At 54.2% G+C, this 18,551-nt stretch overlaps 1 protein-coding gene across 4 annotated transcripts in view; it reads right to left on the bottom strand.

Annotated features, from left to right (window-relative positions):
* The window catches only part of FUT8 (fucosyltransferase 8), a 269,165-nt gene extending 257,757 nt beyond the window's left edge, over positions 1–11,408 (bottom strand). For 3 of the 4 annotated variants that reach the window (XM_040333741.1, XM_040333740.1, XM_040333744.1), the window contains exon 1: positions 11,262–11,408. The gene's annotated coding sequence lies outside the window, so the exon portion shown is untranslated. Of the gene's footprint in view, positions 1–11,257 lie in introns of all 4 variants that reach the window. The other variant, XM_040333742.1, reaches the window with a different exon arrangement.
* Between the last annotated feature and the right edge of the window lie 7,143 nt (positions 11,409–18,551).

Raw genomic sequence — 18,551 nt, 5'->3', positions numbered from 1 at the left:
ATCCAATTTGCTACAGCAGGGGAAAAAATTCCTTCCTGATCCCCCGAGAGGCAATCGGATTTACCCTGGATCAACTTTACCTACAAATCTTAGTACTCAGTTATTTTATGTACATTTAGGAAAGAATCCAGGCCCTTCTTAAAGCAATCTACTGAGCTGGCCAGAACCACCTCTGGAGGGAGTCTGTTCCACATTTTCACAGCTCTTACTGTGAAAAAACCTTTCCGTATTTGGAGGTGAAATCTCTTTTCCTCTAGACGTAAAGAGTGCCCCCTTGTCCTCAGTGTTGACCGTAAAGTGAATAACTCAACACCAAGTACACTGTATGGACCTCTTATATATTTGTACATGTTGATCATATCCCCCCTAATTCTCCTCTTCTCAAGAGTGAATAGATTTAGTTCTTCTAATCTTTCCTCATAGCTGAGCTCCTCCATGCCTCTTATCAGTTTGGTTGCTCTTCTCTGCACTTTCTCCAGTTCCCCGATATCCTTTTTGAGAACTGGTGCCCAAAACTGAACTGCATATTCCAGATGAGGTCTTACTAATGATTTGTACAGGGGCAAAATTATATCTCTGTGTCTGGAGTCCATACCTCTCTTAATACAAGAAAGGACTTTGCTCGCTTTGGAAACTGCAGCTTGGCATTGCATGCCATTATTGAGCTTATGATCAACTAAAACCCCCAGATCCTTCTCCACTACAGATCCCCCCAGTTGTACTCCCCCTAGTATGTATGATGCATGCATATTCTTAGCCCCCAAGTGCATAACTTTACATTTATCAACATTAAACCTCATCTGCCACTCAGTCGCCCAATTGGACAGAGCATTGAGGTCCTATTTAAGATTAAGATTAAGATTATCCGACTTACGGGGTGACTCGTGTGCGGAGAATCTTGAAGGGGAACCCCACGAAGACCAGGCCGCCGCTAGTTAAAGAGCTGGAAGAAGATAGCGGAGCCCAGCAGAAGGCAGAAAGCACCAGAGAGCGCGGAGAAGGCACCGGAGAGTGGGAGAAGATGCCGGAGAGAGCGGAGAAGTCGAAAGAAGCCCCCCGGAGTCGGAAGAAGCCACCCGGAACTGCCTAATAAAATGATTTATAAAACATGTGTAGTGTGTTTTTTATTGACACTTTTTTCCCCCCAGGTGAATGGGTAGGGGTACAATGTACCCCATACTCATTCACATAGGGTGGGGGCCGGAATCTGGGGGCCCCAAAATTCCGATAAGCCCCCCGCCCACAGACCCCGACAACCAACGGCCAGGGTTGTCGTGAAGAGGCCCTTGTTCTCATCAACATGGAGACATGGTGCCCCCATGTTGAGGGCATGTGGCCTGGTATGGTCTAGGAGGGGGGCGCTCGCCCCCTTTCCTGACCTACCGGGCTACGTGCTCAGGTAAGGGTCTGGTTACATACTGGGGTGAACCTCACGGAAAAAAAAAAAATTGTTGATCATCTTGATCCGACTTCTGGCGCGACCTCTATTCAAATCAATGGGCTCCCATAGGGAACCAACGATTTTGAATAGAGGAAGAAACGCAGAACGAGGCTTAGCACAGCGTTAAGCCTCGTTAAATCGCGTTTAACACCCTTTGCCGGCATCTGACATCTTTAAAGCTTTAACACTGAAGCATCAGAACGCACTAGTCCTGGTTTTTTTTTGCAGCTTAAAAACGGCTCATCCATCTACAGCTCAAAAACGTCATGGTGGGCAGGCCATAGGCCAACATGGAGAGCCGTTTTTAAGCTGCAAAAAATGCTCATAAAAGTGGCTGTAAAAACGTCTGTGGGCATGAGGACTGGAATTTTGGTATTACTTCAACTGGAATTTTGGACCACTCTTCTTTTGTCTACTGCTCCAGGTCTGCTGTTTTGGGATCTTTTCACAGGTGCTCTATAAGGCTGAGATCTGGACTCGTTGCTGGCCAGTTCAGTGCATTCGGTAAAGACATCCAGTGCCTGAAGCAGCAACGCAACCCCAAAACATCAGTGAACCTCCACCATGTTTGACTGTAGGGACTGTATTCTTTTCTTTAAAAGGCCTCAATTCTTTTTCTGAAAACAGTAGAATGATGGGCTTTACTAAAAAGTGTCATACCAATACAAACCAAGAAAATAAACATGAGAAAGCCTAAACATTTGTAATTGCAACAATTTTTGGGGCAAAGTCGTGCATTATCTGACAAAAAAAGCAGGGGTGTCAATATTTTTGGCCATGACTGTATGCCTTCTGAAACAGAGGAGTAGGACTCCAATGAGTCTGAAAAAGGCCCTGTAAGGCCAAAGAGTAAACAAGTAAACGTTCAGTTGAGTTGGCTTGGATTTGTTTATTGCATCTAGGACTGCTAGTACATCTCGCACCCCCCCCCCCAAACTGACAATACTGCTGTCCCTGTGCTCATTCATCCAGAGTGGGGGCACTGTAATACAGGGCTCGACAAATCCCGGTCGCCATGGCGACTAGAAATAGTGTCCTGGCGACTTGAGCTGGCGCCATCTGATGGTGGCCGTTGGTATTACAAGTTAAGCATTACAAGTTAAACAGCAATTCTAATGTTATTTTTCAATGTCATATTCTTCCCTCTAATTAGAACCCCCAAACATTATATATATTTTTTATCCTAACACCCTAGAGAATAAAATGGCGATCGTTGCAATACTTTCTGTCACGCCGTATTTGCGCAGCGGTCTTACAAGCGCACTTTTTTGGGAAAAAATTACACTTTTGTCAGCTGCTTTATTGAAAGCTATACAGGGAGATCTGTGCTTGTAACTTCCCCCCCACCACACCGATCATCTGTGAGGCTGCCAGACCCGGTACAACAGGTATCAGATTAAGCACAAAACAGTTGTGTGAAGGCACGTAATGAATTTTCATTAGAGACAACTATCACAAAGAATGTTGGTTTTAGTGTCTTTTGGACTTTATTTGGTGCACTAGTTTTGTATTTAACATTTGATTCATTACTGCGGAGAATCACTTCCCCTCTTTTGTTTGGAGTTTTTGTGTATTGTCAGCACTATAGATTTTGCAGCCAGTTTAGTCCTTTGTCACGTTTCCCTTTTACTTGGTAGCACAAAGGACTTTCACATTTAGGTATCAAATTAGGTATCAAATTAGGCACCAGAGCATTTGCACGAGTACAAGTACTAGTGCAAATGCTCGGTATCGGTACAGCCCTGTATAACACCCAGGGTTCGACAAATTTGCTTGGAATCTAGGAGCCAGCTAAAAAAGTTAGGAGCCAGAAAACATGCCCCGTCCCGACGAGCTCGCGCACAGAATCGAACACATACGTAAATAGCGCCCGCATATGTAAACGGTATTCAAACCACACGTGAGGTATTGCCGCGATCGTTAGAGCGAGAGCAATAATTCTAGCCCTAGACCTCCTCTGTATCTCAAAACATGTACATTTTTTTAAACGTTGCCTATGGAGATTTTAAAGGGTAAAAGTTTGTCGGCATTCCACAAGCGGACGCAATTTTGAAGCGTGACATGTTGGGTATCAATTTACTCGGCGTAACATTATCTTTCACGATATAAAAAAAAATTGTGATAACTTTACTGTTTACTTATTTTTTAATTAAAAAAAATAATATTTTTTCCCAAAAAAGTGCGCTTGTAAGACCACTGTGCAAATAACGGCGTGACAGAAAGTATTGCAACGATCGCCATTTTATTCTCTAGGGTGTTAGAATAAAAAAAATATATAATGTTTGGGGGTTCTAATTACAGGGAAGGAGATGGCAGTGAAAATAGTGAAACGTGACACATTACAACTGCTGTTTAACTTGTAATGCCAACGCCCACCACCAGATGGCGCCAGCTCACAGAAGGAAGAGCTTGGGACTTCACAAGGTCACAAAGCCGCGGCCTCAATTACTGGCCGTCGCGGGGGAGGTGGGGGCGCACGGAGACACAGGATCCTGTGCCTCTGTGCGCCCCCACCTCCCCCGCGGCGATCCACGGCAGTTGAGCCCGCAGCTTCGCGGCCTTGTAGGCCACAAAGTCGCGGCCTAAATTACTGGCGGGCGCGGACGCCAGGTCACAATTTGTCGCAATTGCGACCTGGCGCCGGATATTGTCGACCCCTGATAACACCACACAAGGCCTTTAAAGCGATGTTCAAGCCGCAAAAATTGTAGCTGCTGACTTTTAATAAGGACACCTGTCCAGGGAGCCCGCAATGTCGTTGCGGCAGCGCAGCCCCCCTCCCCGAAGCTAATCTGCCCATCGATCAGTCGCAGATGCCGCCATTCCAACTAAGGGAAACCAGCAGTGGAGCCTCCTACCGCACAAGTCGCGCATCGCTTTCTGAATATCCCCATCATCTTCTGGGACGGACACACACACACCCCATTTAAAAAAAATAATTAACACATTTTAAAAAAGGACACAGCTTTAACGTGGTTGTAAACCCAACCAGACAACTTGCATCTACAGGTAAGTCTAGATTAAGGCTTACCTGTAGGTGCAAGAAATATCTCTCCATAACCTACACGGTTAAGGAGATATTTGCAGAAAACACTGCACCGATGTCTACGATAATGCGTGGGGATCGTGCAGGAAAACAGTTTTTGGGTTTAATTCCCCTTTAACTGTGGAGTAAACAGAGACACTGGGTAATGCCTGAGGCCAGAGCCAAGTAATTAAAGCACCCAGCTGGCAACTCCTTAGGCAAACTATGCATTCATAAGGACCAATGCTTCCAGGCAGACAAAAATGTCCATAATGCAAATGTTTTATAGAAGGCCTTAGCTTCTGCCCAGGTGTATACCAAGCTACTTATATACCTACTATACTTATACCCAGGCATTACCTTTAACCCTTTCTCTGCCTGAGCTGTTTTTGCATTTTCTGCACACATATAAGAAATTATTTTAGGCCTGAAGATTACAATAGACACCAATAACAACCTCATACATTTAGCTCCATGTTAGCAGTATTCATCATCACAAACAAGTAATCATTGTTTATAAGGCCATGGCCCTCAACGGGATGTTCACATAAGAATGTCCCTTAAAAAGGTCAAGTGCCGGGACTCACAGGCAGAAGGCAAACATTAAGAAAAAATAAAAACAAAAATGGGGGGCAGGGAGTCCCACAGCAAGGTGAAAAAATCTTAGAGAGGAAGTAAACCCTTTTATTTTTTTAAATAGACAACGGTGCCTGTCATTTGGCGAATATCTCCTAAACCATGCAGGTTTAGGAGATATTGCTAACAACCTAGTTTGCTAATTCTAGTCGCAAATGCGACCTGGCACCCAGGGTTTGTCGAGCCCTGTATTAGTGCTGTCATCAGTGCCACATGCCACGTATTAGTGCATCTGTCATCAGTGCCATGTATTAGTGCCATCTATCATCAGTGTCACGTGTCATTGTCCTGGTGCTCCAGGGTCTTCAAAAGTTTAATAGGTAGTTATCAAGTTAGATGTGTAATTTATACTCCTAGAACGCCTGAAGGTGCCTACATGTCTCTATGAGGCTAGGCTGTAAAAAAGTCCCACACATGTGGTATCGCCATACTCGGGAGGAGTAGCAGAATGTATTTTGGGGCGTCATTTGTGATATACACATGCCATGTGAGAGAAATAACCTATTACAAAGACAATTTTGTGTGTGGGGGGGGGGATCTTCATTTTGCAAAGAATTGTGGGAAAAAATGTCATCAAAAACCTCACCATGCATCTTACTAAATACCTTGGAATGTTTACTTTAAAAAAAGGGGGGGGGTCATTTGGGGGGTATTTTTACTTTCCTGGCTTGTTAGGGTCGCAAGAAATGAGAGGCCACCAGTACTTCAGGTGTGATACATTTTTTATGATTTGCACCATAGCATGTAGACTCAAACTTTCACACAGACCAAATAATATCCACTAATTTGGGCTATTTTTACCAAAGATATGTAGCAGTATAATATGTGGCCAAAACTTATAAAGAAAAATGTATAGTTTATAATGGTAACGAACAATGGCTTTTCCAGCATGATGGAGCACCTTGCCATACGGCAAAAGTGATAAGTGGCTTGGGGAACAAAAAACATTGAGATATTGGGTCAGGGCCAGGAAACTCGAGAACTTGTGATCAATCCTCAAGGAGGCGGGTGAAAAAAAAAAAATAAAAAAAAAATTCTGCCAAATATTTTTTGTGCAAGAATGGGCTGCCATCAGTCTGGATGTGGCCCAGAAGTTGGTTGACAGCAGAGGCGCATTGCGGGTGGTTTTAAGCCTTTCTCGGCTGCTAGCGGGGGGAGGGGTAAAATGCCCCCGCTAGCTGACGAATAGCACTGCGAAATTCGAGGTAAAGCGCCCCTAAAAAAAGCAGCGCTTTACCGCCACTGCACCTTCCGCCCCAGTGTGAAAGGGCCTTAGTGTGGACAATGCATACAATGAACAAGGATACACTATACCTCAATGCCACCAAACAGAGTGCCATTTACTCCTTAACACCAGGTGATTTGCAACACAACTGGAAAGTTCAAGAGACGTTAAATAAAAAGGTCTCTCTCTCCTCTGCGTTTTTATTTTTGCCATATAAAAAAAAAAAAACAGAAATTAAAAAAAAAAAATTTCCCCCCCTCCAAAAAAAAACACAATAAGCCTATATTGATTGGTTTGTGCAAATGTTATAGCAGCTACAAAATAAGGGATAGATTTGTGGCATTTTTATTATTATTATTTTTTTTAACTAGTAATGGCGGTGATCAGTGATTTTTAGCGGGACTGCAACATTGTGGCGGACAGATCAGACACTTTTTTTGGGACCAGTGACAAAAATGCACTGATTATTGTCAAAATTACTCTGGCAGGGAAGGGGTTAACACTAGGGGGAGATAAAGGAGTTAAGTGTGTCCTAGGGAGGTGTTAAACTGTAGGGGGAGTGTACTGACAGAGCAGAGAGAGATGGTGGTTCCTAATCACTAGGAACAGACAATCACGCTGTACTCTCCTGTCAGAATGGGGATCTGCTTTGTTTACACTGGTATATCCCCATTCTTCCTCTCTGTGGAGAGATCGTGGGTTGCCGACTGACTTTGCGGCCACGTGCAAAATTTGTTAAAACATTTTGCTCATCTTGCAAAACGCTCTCAAACCAAGTTACTCTCAAACCAAGGTTTTACTGTGTTTACATTTTTGGTAAACTCTTTCAATGAATCCAAGCTCTGCAATCTGAGATAACATGCACTACATTGATGAATTCACACAATTTCACAGTAACCATGAGATAAAATCAAAGTAATGGAATATTACTTTATCCCATTGTTTTGCAAATCTTTGTACACTACAAACTGTACGATTGAATCGTTTCTGATATCGCGGGTTTACTACCCCAACAGCTTATTCTAAATAGAAAACCTTAATTGTTTGCAAATATTAAAGATTGCATATGTGTGAACCATCTGCGTGTTTTGGGATCGTGGCAGAATTGCTGTGATTCTGCCCTCGATCGCAAAACGCAGGTTCAGGTGGCACCTAAAACATGGTGTGGTTGTGCCATGACTGTCATGCAGCAACTCGCATCTCCTGAAGCCCCCGCCCCTTTTTGGGTGACAAGCTGCATGCAATGCGATTTTCTGTGCAGTAAACCGCTCGACAATCGCAGCAAAACCACACTGCATTTCACGGGCTATTGAAAACACTGACACCTGAACCTGCGTTTTGCGATTGTAGTGCGTTTTGAGAGACCCACCGCAGGTGATTGGCCCATAGCGGGTGACAGCTTCTTGGTGAATTCACAAGAGTATCAAAGAGGACTATGTACAGTGGCGGCCGGTGCTCCAAATTTTTGGGGGGCGCAAACAAACAAAATAAAAAAAAACAATTGCAGCCTCACTGTGCCCATCATACACAGCTACTGTGCCCATGAATTGCAGTCACTGTGCCCATCAAAGGCAGTCACTGTGCCCATCATACTCAGCTACTGTGCCCATCAATTGCAGCCACTGTGCCATGCCATCAATTGTCGCCACTGTGCCATGCCAAACGCAGCCACTGCGCCAATCAACTGTCACCACTGTGCCATGCCAAATGCAGCCACTGTGCCATGCCAAACATTACCACTGTGCCCATCAATTGTTGTCACCACTGTGCCCATCAATTGCCGTCACCACTGTGCCCATCAATTGTACTCGCCACTGTGCCCTGTTAAATTCTGCCACTGTGCCCTGTAAAATGCCCCCTCCCCATTTCAGCCCGGCACTTACCTTTTTGGGGTCAGCCAACCTGCTTCCACCATCCCTCGATGTCTTCTCCCGCCCTCGATGACGCTTCAGCCAATCAGGTTACCAGAACTGGTGAACCTGATTGGCTGAGACGCCTGTCAGTCTTATACAAGGAGCGCATCCCTAGTGCGTTCCTTGAATAAGCTTCCGGGACCCGAGGGCTGTACTGGCCCGTTGGCTCTGATAGGCACTCTGATAGGCACTTCCGTACAGCCAACCAGCTGCCGTTATTCAGATGGCCGGACATGAGCGCCGGCCATCTAAATAGAACAGCGGCAGCGGCGTTAATAACATAGATTCATGCAATGCATGAATCTATGTTATTAGACTCAGTGGCGGTGAGAGCCAGAGGGGGGCGGCGCTCCAGCGCCCTCTATGGACGAACCGCCACGGACTATGTATCCTGTTTTCTATTTGCGTTTTCATGTTTTTTCTATTGGTTGTCCTAGATCAGTGGTCGCCAACTCATGCGCTACATAGGGCCTATAATTAAGATTGATTATTATATATAGGACTGATACAGGAAATGAGGGTCAGAGAGTTTGGACAGGCTACTTTTATGGTTGGGGATATGCTAGACGAGACAATAGAAACATGGGGCTAATCGAGATCAATGTTCCCACTACAGACTGCTAAGGCCTGAGGGCCACATATCATATAGCACAGGGCCACAGGTTAGGCACCAGGGACCTAGATGGACTCGAGTCTTCTTTCAACCAGACAAACTATGTTCAGAATGCAGATACTCATCATGGGACTTGCAATCTAGCGGAGATGACTTGAGTAGCAGTGCCTCCTACAGCCATTTCCAACTTCCATGGGGATCCCACAGATATGGAATAGGGACAAGCTCAGGCACGATCCTAGTCCAAACCCACCGGAGTGATCCCAATAAGGATATAGAAAATAGCTACTCAACCATACGGACCTCTTGGCGTTAGAATGACCTGTGCTCTGGCTGAAGTGCCTCCACAGATGTTTTACATTTGATTACTGCTGTTGGTTATAGCCACGAACATTAATCATTGTGTTCTGCTTCCCACAGCTACCTGAACTAGCAGAACGTAATAGCGCTGTGGGAGGCATTCCCTCATCAACCCTGTGTTAATAGGGAATTGAGCGATTTTCTTTCCTTCCACCTGTGGTGTAAGAGAAGAAAATTAAATCATCGATATGCTGCTTAAGGTGGAAGCAAACCCTCCTATCGTTTTCAGCCAAGGAAGCTGCCATCTTGGTCTCGGTTTAATCTTCAACTGCCATGGTGCGGCACATGTGATCAGATATGACACCAGTCATTGGATGGTTTGACAGTTTGGGTGAGAGCTCAGTCAATGTGACCGTTAGCATTTCTGGGAATGTATGTGTGGTGGGTCCGCTGTGTATACATAGAGATGGATGGGTGGACATGGAGATCCCACCACTGGACCATGGCCTCCCTCCCACCGGCCTCCAGCTAGCTGTATATTTACTGACCTCCCACAGGGGCCCCTCCACCCAGCTCCCATGGTGGACCTCACTGACCCCCAACCTCACTCAGTGCCCCCACCTTCCATGGTGAACCTCACTGACCCCCCAACCTCCCTCAGTGCCCCCACCTTCCATGGTGAACCTCACTGACCCCCCAACCTCCCTCAGTGCCCCCACCTTCCATGATGAACCTCACTGACCCCCCCAACCTCCCTCAGTGCCCCCACTTCCGTGATGAACCTCACTGACCCCCAACCTCCCTCAGTGCCCCCACGTTCCATGGTGGACCTCACTAAGCCCCCAACCTCCCTCAGTGCCCCCACCTTCCATGGTGGACCTCACTGACCCACAACCTCCCTCAGTGCCCCCACTTCCGTGATGAACCTCACTTACCCCCAACCTCCCTCAGTGCCCCCACCTTCCATGGTGGACCTCACTAACCCCCCAACCTCCCTCAGTGCCCCCACCTTCCATGGTGGACCTCACTGACCCACAACCTCCCTCAGTGCCCCCACCTTCCATGGTGGACCTCACTGACCCCCAACCTCCCTCAGTACCCTCACCTTCCATGGTGAACCTCACTGACCCCTAACCTCCCTCAGTACCCTCACCTTCCATGGGGAACCTCACTGACCCCCAACCTCCCTCAGTACCCTCACCTTACATGGTGAACCTCACTGACCCGCGACCTCCCTCGGTGCCCCCACCTACCATGGCGGACCTCACTGACCCGCAACCTCCCTCAGTGCCCCCACCTTCTCACACTGCCTCCCAACTGTTTTTATTTTTTACTATTAAATGGATTTACTTCCACTTTATGACTCTGTAGCCAAAACGCGTTAGCTGGTTTGGGCTGTAACTTACCATGTAGCCAATAAAGATTACTATTCACGGAAGGCACCTGGTTGTGCCGGATTTCTTTCGTTGCATGGATCACCTGCAAGCTGTCACTTCACCGCCAATCCTAGGAGCCCCAGGCATGCCTCGCCTCACATGTACAGATGAAGCCTAGTATGTGTCCGGGTCCTATGTGGTGGGGCTGCGTCCACACTGCGGGAGCATCCCTGCCTACGAATGTCAATAGGGACACAATGTGACATCCATACAGGTGACATCCCCGGACGCATCCAGAGTGCAGATATCACATTGGGAGGGCGGTTGTGTCTGGGCAGACGCTTCTTTTCAATGGACATGAATGGGACAGGATGCATGGACCACCTGTACACCCCCATGTGGGTAGCATGGCCCTCACATGGCACCCAGATGAATACACCTCCTCTGATTGGCCCAGTGCAATGACAGCTCCTGGTTGGATCAGATCTCTAATACAATACATAGAGAATGACAGCGGGCCAAGCTGGCCCAATACATACCCATCACCAGAACTATCACTGATCATCTATAAAAGACAACACAGTCCATCCATAGGAAGGACACATCATATACACGGCCTGATCTCCGACTACATCCCTCCTCCGATCATGTCAGGAGGACTCCCCACCACAACCAGCCGACCGTATCCAACACAACACGTCACACAGCCCGGAATCCACAACACACACCTACCGTCCAATCCTGATATCCCCGGCACCGGCGAGAGGAGCTCCCCCCCTCTCCTGACACAGCCTGAGGCGGAGAACGGAGCCACACTTCCCCAGCACAGGAGGAAGAGGACGGGGCGGGGGCAGATGGAGCGCACAGACTGCGCATGCGTACTCTGAGATGTGACCAACGGGGGCGATACGGAGGGGCGGGGAGGACAAATCATCTGTCTGTGACCACGCCCCTATCCTCCTCCCACTTCTGGTCCATGGATCTCCTCTGTCCAGGTGTGGTGGGTCCTCCGTGTATCCATAGAGATGGATGGACACGGAGATGCCACCATGGTACATGGACCGAGACATGTCCAATCGCCGGGGCTCCATGTGGGAGTAAAACAGGTCTGAGCTGAGGATGGAGCTCACTATAAACCTGGACTGACCCCGAACATATCCTCAATATTCAACATAAGCTGAACCATCCACCGGACCATGGCCTCCTTCCTACCGGCCTCCAGCTAGCTGTATATTTCCTGACCTCCCACAGCGATCCCTCCACCCAGCTCCCATATTGTCCGTGGTGGCCCCCAACTTCCCACACTGCACCCCAACCTCCCTCAGTGCCCACACCTCCCCACACTGCACCCCAACCTCCCTCAGTGCCCCCACCTCCCCACACTGCACCCCACCTCCCCACACTACACCCCAACCTCCCTCAGTGCCCCCACCTCCCCACACTGCACCCCACCTCCCCACACTACACCCCAACCTCCCTCAGTGCCCCCACCTCCCCACACTGCCCCCCAACCTCCCTCAGTGCCCCCACCTCCCCACACTGCACCCCAACCTCCCTCAGTGCCCCCACCTCCCCACACTGGCCCCCACCTCCCCACACTGCACCCCAACCTCCCTCAGTGCCCCCACCTCCCCACACTGTCCCCCAACCTCCCTCAGTGCCCCCACCTCCCCACACTGCCCCCCAACCTCCCTCAGTGCCCCCACCTCCCCACACTGCACCCCAACCTCCCTCAGTGCCCCCACCTCCCCACACTGTCCCCCAACCTCCCTCAGTGCCCCCACCTCCCCACACTGCACCCCAACCTCCCTCAGTGCCCCCACCTCCCCACACTGCCCCCCACCTCCTCACACTGGCCCCCAACTTCCCTCAGTGCCCCCACCTCCCCACACTGTCCCCCAACCTCCCTCAGTGCCCCCACCTCCCCACACTGCACCCCAACCTCCCTCAGTGCCCCCACCTCCCCACACTGTCCCCCAACCTCCCTCAGTGCCCCCACCTCCCCACACTGCACCCCAACCTCCCTCAGTGCCCCCACCTCCCCACACTGCCCCCCACCTCCTCACACTGGCCCCCAACTTCCCTCAGTGCCCCCACCTCCCCACACTGTCCCCCAACCTCCCTCAGTGCCCCCCACCTCCCCACACTGCACCCCAACCTCCCTCAGTTCCCCCACCTCCCCACACTGCCCCCCACCTCCTCACACTGGCCTCTCAACTTCCCTCAGTGCCCCCACCTCCCCACACTGTCCCCCAACCTCCCTCAGTGCCCCCACCTCCCCACACTGCCCCCCCACCTCCTCACACTGGCCCCCAACTTCCCTCAGTGCCCCCACCTCCCCACACTGCACCCCACCTCCTCACACTGCACCCCAACCTCCCTCAGTGCCCCCACCTCCCCACACTGCCCCCCCCACCTCCTCACACTGGCCCCCAACTTCCCTCAGTGCCCCCACCTCCTCACACTGTTCCCCAACCTCCCTCAGTGCCCCCACCTCCTCACACTGGCCCCCAACTTCCCTCAGTGCCCCCACCTCCTCACACTGCACCCCAACCTCCCTCAGTGCCCCCACCTCCCCACACTGCCCCCCCACCTCCTCACACTGGCCCCCAACTTCCCTCAGTGCCCCCACCTCCTCACACTGTCCCCCAACCTCCCTCAGTGCCCCCACCTTCTCACACTGGCCCCCACCTCCCCACACTGCACCCCAACCTCCCTCAGTGCCCCCACCTCCTCACACTGTGCCCCCACCTCCTCACATTGGCCCCCAACTTCCCTCAGTGTCCCCACACTGCACCCCAACCTCCTCACACTGCCCCCACCTCCTCACACTGCCCCCCCCCACCTCCTCACACTGTACCCCAACCTCCTCACACTGCCCCCACCTCCTCACACTGCCCCCCCACCTCCTCACACTGGCCCCCAACCTCCTCACACTGCCCCCACCTCCTCACACTGGCCCCCAACCTCCTCACACTGCCCCCACCTCCTCACACTGCCCCCCCACCTCCTCACACTGTACCCCAACCTCCTCACACTGCCCCCACCTCCTCACACTGCCCCCCACCTCCTCACACTGGCCCCCAACCTCCTCACACTGCCCCCACCTCCTCACACTGCCCCCCCACCTCCTCACACTGGCCCCCAACCTCCTCACACTGCCCCCACCTCCTCACACTGCCCCCGACCTCCTCACACTGGTCCCCAACTTCCCTCAGTGCTCCCACCTCCTCACACTGCACCCCAACCTCCCTCAGTGCCCCCACCTCCCCACACTGCCCCTCCAACCTCCCTCAGTGCCCACACTGCCCCCCAACCTCCCCACACTGGCCCCTAACCTCCCTCGGTGCCCCCGCCTCCCCACACTGCCCCCCAACTTCTCTCGGTACCCCAACCTTCCTCAGTACCCCCACCTCTTCACACTGCACCCCACCTCCTTGCACTGTTCCCCAATCTCCCTCAGTGCCCCCATCTCTTCACACTGCACCCCAACCTCCCTCAGTGCCCCCACCCCCCCACACTGTCCCCCAACCTCCCTCAGTGCCCCACCTCCCCACACTAGCCCCCCACCTCCTCACACTGCCCCCCAACCTCCCTCAGTGTCCCCACACTGCCCCCCAACCTCCCTCAATGCCCCCACCTCCTCACACTGCCCCCAACCTCCCTCAGTGCCCCCACCTCTTCACACTGCACCCCAACCCCCCACAGTGCCCCCACCTCCCCCTCCAAACTCCCTCAGTGCCCACAATGCCCCCCCAGCCTCCCTCAGTGCCCCAACCTCCCCACATTGGCGCCCCAACCTCCCCACACTGGCCCCCAACCTCCCTCAGTGCCCCCACCTCTTCACACTGCCCCCCAACCTCCCCACACTGGCCCCCAACCTCCCTCAGTGCCCCCACCTTTTCACACTGCCCCCCAACCTCCCTCAGTGCCCCCACCTCGCCACACTGCCCCAACCCCCCTCAGTGCCCCCCACCTCTCCACACTGCCCCTCCAACCTCCCTCAGTCTCCCCACACTGCACCCCAACCGCCTCACACTGCCCCAAACCTCCTCACACTGCCCCCCCACCTCCTCACACTGCCCCCCACCTCCTCACACTGCACCCCAACCTCCCTCAGTGCCCCCACCTCCCCACACTGCCCCTCCAACCTCCCTCAGTGCCCACACTGCCCCCCAACCTCCCCACACTGGCCCCTAACCTCCCTTGGTGCCCCCACCTCCCCACACTGCCCCCCAACTTCTCTCGGTACCCCGACCTCCCTCAGTGCCCCCACCTCTTCACACTGCACCCCACCTCCTCACACTGTTCCCCAACCTCCCTCAGTGCCCCCATCTCTTCACACTGCACCCCAACCTCCCTCAGTGCCCCCACCTCCCCACACTGTCCCCCAACCTCCCTCAGTGCCCCACCTCCCCACACTGGCCCCCCACCTCCTCACACTGCCCCCCCAATCTCCCTCAGTGTCCCCACACTGCCCCCAACCTCCCCACACTGGCCCCTAACCTCCCTCGGTGCCCCCACCGCCCCACACTGCCCCCCAACTTCTCTCGGTACCCCAACCTCCCACTGGCCCCCCACCTCTTCACACTGCACCCCAACCTCCCTCAGTGCCCCCACCTCTTCACACTGCACCCCAACCCCCCTCAGTGCCCCCACCTCCCCACACTGCCCCTCCAACCTCCCTCAGTGCCCACAATGCCCCCCCAGCCTCCCTCAGTGCCCCAACCTCCCCACATTGGCCCCCCAACCTCCTCACAGTGCCCCCCAACCTCCCTCAGTGTCCCCACACTGCCCCCCAACCTCCCTCAATGCCCCCACCTCCTCACACTGCCCCCAACCTCCCTCAGTGCCCCCACCTCTTCACACTGCACCCCAACCCCCCTCAATGCCCCCACCTCCCCACACTGCCCCTCCAACCTCCCTCAGTGCCCACAATGCCCCCCCAGCCTCCCTCAGTGCCCCAACCTCCCCACATTGGCCCCCCAACCTCCCTACACTGGCCCCCAACCTCCCTCAGTGCCCCCACCTCTTCACACTGCCCCCCAACCTCCCCACACTGGCCCCCAACCTCCCTCAGTGCCCCCACCTTTTCACACTGCCCCCCAACCTCCCTCAGTGCCCCCACCTCGCCACACTGCCCCCAACCCCCCTCAGTTCCCCCCATCTCCCCACACTTCCCCTCCAACCTCCCTCAGTGCCCCCACCTCCCCACACTGCACCCTAACCTCCTCACACTGCCCCAAACCTCCTCACACTGCCCCCCCACCTCCTCACACTGCCCCCACCTCCTCACACTGTACCCCAACCTCCTCACACTGCCCCCACCTCCTCACACTGCCCCCCCACCTCCTCACACTGGCCCCCAACTTCCCTCAGTGCTCCCACCTCCTCACACTGCACCCCAACCTCCCTCAGTGCCCCCACCTCCCCACACTGCCCTTCCAACTTCCCTCAGTGCCCACACTGCCCCCCAACCTCCCCACACTGGCCCCTAACCTCCCTTGGTGCCCCCACCTCCCCACACTGCCCCCCCACTTCTCTCGGTACCCCAACCTCCCTCAGTGCCCCCACCTCTTCACACTGCACCCCACCTCCTTACACTGTTCCCCAACCTCCCTCAGTGCCCCCATCTCTTCACACTGTCCCCCAACCTCCCTCAGTGCCCCACTTCCCCACACTGGCCCCCCACCTCCTCACACTGCCCCCCAATCTCCCTCAGTGCCCCCACCTCTTCACACTGCTACCCAACCCCCCTCAGTGCCCCCACCTCCCCACACTGCCCCTCCAACCTCCCTCAGTGCCCACAATGCCCCCCCAGCCTCCCTCAGTGCCCCAACCTCCCCACATTGGCCCCCCAACCTCCCTACACTGCCCCCCAACCTCCCCACACTGGCCCCTAACCTCCCTTGGTGCCCCCACCTCCCCACACTGCCCCCCAACTTCTCTCGGTACCCCAACCTCCCTCAGTGCCCCCACCTCTTCACACTGCACCCCACCTCCTTACACTGTTCCCCAACCTCCCTCAGTGCCCCCACCTCCCCACACTGTCCCCCAACCTCCCTCAGTGCCCCACTTCCCCACACTGGCCCCCCACCTCCTCACACTGCCCCCCAATCTCCCTCAGTGCCCCCACCTCTTCACACTGCACCCCAACCCCCCTCAGTGCCCCCACCTCCCCACACTGCCCCTCCAACCTCCCTCAGTGCCCACAATGCCCCCCCAGCCTCCCTCAGTGCCCCAACCTCCCCACATTGGCCCCCCAACCTCCCTACACTGGCCCCCAACCTCCCTCAGTGCCCCCACCTCTTCACACTGCCCCCCAACCTCCCCACACTGGCCCCCAACCTCCCTCAGTGCCCCCACCTTTTCACACTGCCCCCCAACCTCCCTCAGTGCCCCCACCTCGCCACACTGCCCCCAACCCCCCTCAGTTCCCCCCATCTCCCCACACTTCCCCTCCAACCTCCCTCAGTGTCCCCACCTCCCCACACTGCACCCTAACCTCCTCACACTGCCCCAAACCTCCTCACACTGCCCCCCACCTCCTCACACTGCCCCCCACCTCCTCACACTGTACCCCAACCTCCTCACACTGCCCCCACCTCCTCACACTGCCCCCCACCTCCTCACACTGGCCCCCAACTTCCCTCAGTGCTCCCACCTCCTCACACTGCACCCCAACCTCCCTCAGTGCCCCCACCTCCCCACACTGCCCTTCCAACTTCCCTCAGTGCCCACACTGCCCCCCAACCTCCCCACACTGGCCCCTAACCTCCCTTGGTGCCCCCACCTCCCCACACTGCCCCCCAACTTCTCTCGGTACCCCAACCTCCCTCAGTGCCCCCACCTCTTCACACTGCACCCCACCTCCTTACACTGTTCCCCAACCTCCCTCAGTGCCCCCATCTCTTCACACTGCACCCCAACCTCCCTCAGTGCCCCCACCTCCCCACACTGTCCCCCAACCTCCCTCAGTGCCCCACTTCCCCACACTGGCCCCCCACCTCCTCACACTGACCCCCAATCTCCCTCAGTGTCCCCACACTGCCCCCCACCTCCTCACACTGCCCCCAACCTCCCTCAGTGCCCCCACCTCTTCACACTGCACCCCAACCCCCCTCAGTGCCCCCACCTCCCCACACTGCCCCTCCAACCTCCCTCAGTGCACACAATGCCCCCCCAGCCTCCCTCAGTGCCCCAACCTCCCCACATTGGCCCCCCAACCTCCCCACACTGGCCCCCAACCTCCTTCAGTGCCCCCACCTCTTCACACTGCCCCCAAACCTCCCTCAGTGCCCCCACCTCTTCACACTGCCCCTCAACCCTCCCCCCCAGTGCCCCCATCTCCCCACACTGCCCCCAACCTCCCTCAGTGCTCCCATCACCATATACTGCCCCCAACCTCCCCACACTGCCCCCCAACCTCCCTCAGTGCCCCCACCTCCCCACACTGCCCCCCAACCTCCCTCAGTGCCCACACCTCCCTGAGTGCTCCCATCACCCCACACTGCCCCCCAACCTCCCCACACTGCCCCCACAACCTCCCTCAGTGCTCCCACCACCCCATACTGCCCCCCAACCTCCCCACACTCCCCTTCAACCCCCACCTTCTCACCCCAACCTCCCTCAGTGCTACCACCCCCTACTGCCCCCAACCTCCCCACACTTCCCCTGCCCCCAGCTTCTCACACTGCCCCCCAACCTCGCTCAGTGCCCCTGCCTCCCCACACTGCCCCCCAACCTCGCTCAGTACCCCAACCTTCCCTCACTGCCACCCCAACCTCTCTTGGTACCCTTACCTTCCCACACTGCCTCACAATCTCTCTCAGTGCTTCTACCTTCCCACACTGCCTCCAAACCTCCCTCAGTGACACCCAACTTCAAGCAGTGCTCCTAAACCTCACATGGTGTCCCCCAACCTCCCACAGTGCCACCCAACCTAATGCAGATCTTCCAGCCACCCATAGTGCCCTCAATCTCCAACAGTGTCTTACATTGACATCCCTCCCAAAACATCCT

Source organism: Rana temporaria, chromosome 13 (genome assembly GCF_905171775.1).
Source record: "Rana temporaria chromosome 13, aRanTem1.1, whole genome shotgun sequence".
Lineage (NCBI taxonomy): Eukaryota > Metazoa > Chordata > Amphibia > Anura > Ranidae > Rana > Rana temporaria.
The sequence above is the reverse complement of the archived record's forward strand: the minus strand, read 5'-3'. Positions and strand labels throughout refer to the sequence as shown.